We start from the raw sequence: 2219 nt of genomic DNA, 5'->3' as shown, positions 1-2219 counted from the left end.
ATGATATTTACTTTACTTTATATTATACTCATTTATTGTGCTTTTAATTATTAATTTTTCTATATGTGATAGTGGATTTTCATCGATGAGTTCTTGAAAATTGGTTATTTTCCCTAAAACTATATATATTTTATATATACTTTATCTATAAAGCTCAATTTAATTTTAATTTTTTATAAATTGATTTTAATTGAGTTTTTTACCTGTAATTTTGGATTTTGTCCCTAATAATATTATATATAAGTATCCAAAGAGCATTTAAGACACATAATGCTTTATGAGTACAAAAAAGGAAACTCTGCAGCCGAAGCGACTCGAAACATACACTCAGTTTATGGGAAAGAATGCTTGAATGAAAGAACTTGCAGAAGATGGTTTGCAAAATTCAGAAATGGAGATTTCAGCCTTGAACAGGACGTCCTGTTGAGCTTGATGATAAGCTCCTTGAGGTATTACTTGACGAAAATCCTGCATTATCAGAATTGGCAATAAAGCTTAGTTCAAACCATACAACTGTTCATCGTCATCTTCAACAACTTCGAAAGGTTCCTAAACTTGAAAATGGGTGTCTCATGCATTGTCCGAAAGCAAATGCAAATCCCGAGTTGACATCTGCTCTTCTCTCTATTCTCGCGAACTCATTTCACCCTTTTTGGATAGACTTGTGACAGGTGACGAAAAAATGGATCTTCTATCGAAATGTTAAACGTCGTAAACAGTGGCTTGGTAAAAGGGTAAAAAGCTCAACCACAACCGAGAAGGGAACTTCATGGGAAAAGGTTCTTCTCTCTATCTGGTGGGATTGTAAAGGAGTAATTAACTTTGAATTGTAACCACCTAATGCAACAATCAATGCTCAAGTCTACTGTCAGCAATTAGAGCGTTTGAACCAAGATTCGAAGAAAAAAAAACCTGCTTTAGTGAATCGAAAAGGAGTGATGTTTCATCAGGACAATGCGCGACCCCGCACTGCAAAGATCACATCACAGAAGATCGAAGAGCTTGGCTGGGAAAAATTCCTCATCCACCTTATTCTCCCGATCTTTCTCCTTCAGACTATCATTTGTTTCGTAGTTTACAGAATCATTCGGGGGACATAAATTTTGCAAACCAGGTGGAGGTCGAAACTGACATTTCAGAGTTCTTCGTTTTGAAATCAAAAGTGTTTTACATTGATGGGATTAAAAAGCTTGTAAATAAATGGAAAGAAGTCATAGATAATCAGGAAAGTACATTGAGGATTAAATTTCAATTAAATATAACATTTGATCACTTGTTTTCTTTATTCAAAATTCGGACAGAACTTATGAGATGACCTGATACTTATCCTTTGGCTCTTATTGTCTTACGACTGACACACAGTAACTGTTCTTTGGATTTTTGTCAAGTGGAACAGATTTTTGTATACTTTGAAAACTTATCGGTGTGTTTGTTTTTCTTTTATCATTTAACTTGTTACCATTCGAAGATAAAATAAAGTAAAATCTTGTGTCTGGTATATATATACATACATACACACATACATATATGCATACATACATATATGCATAGATACATACGTACACACGTACGCATGCACACACGGACACACATGTACACACAAACAGAAATATACATAAATAGAGAGAAAGGCCAACCAATGCTTCTTTCGGTATTAGAAGAGGTGTCAGTCACTGTCGTTTGTAGCCTCTGTCTATGTACATGAATTAGGTTTGTGATGCATATGCTATGATGCATATGCTATGAGATTTAATGTCAGTGATACTCCTGTGGTCTAAAGATATTTAGGGTTTTTCGACATCAGACCCCACTCTCCAAGCTGATCCAGTCGTGGTTAATCAAGTCTTAGCTGGCATCCCAATGACACACAAACGCTGCTCTGACCTCTGGAACCGAATGGACTTCATCGCATCTTCTATCTTTCCAGCCTTCCCCACTTCCTCTCTCTTCCTCACTCAGTCTCTTTCGCCCTATCCCCCTCTCTCTCTCTCTCTCCATATATAGTGTTGTGACTTAGGCAAGTTTTTATGACAATAACATTAACACGCGGTGTGATGCAACACACGACTTCACATAATGAATCTTGCAAACCAGACACAGAAACGAGGTAGCTATCTCTCTGTCACTCTATCTATCTATCTACCTAACTACCTATGTGTCTCTCTGTCTATCTATTTATTAATACACTTATATGTATGTATGTATATATATATATATAT

This window comes from Octopus bimaculoides, chromosome 1, assembly GCF_001194135.2.
Source record: "Octopus bimaculoides isolate UCB-OBI-ISO-001 chromosome 1, ASM119413v2, whole genome shotgun sequence".
Classification (NCBI taxonomy): domain Eukaryota; kingdom Metazoa; phylum Mollusca; class Cephalopoda; order Octopoda; family Octopodidae; genus Octopus; species Octopus bimaculoides.
This window is presented reverse-complemented; position numbering follows the sequence as displayed.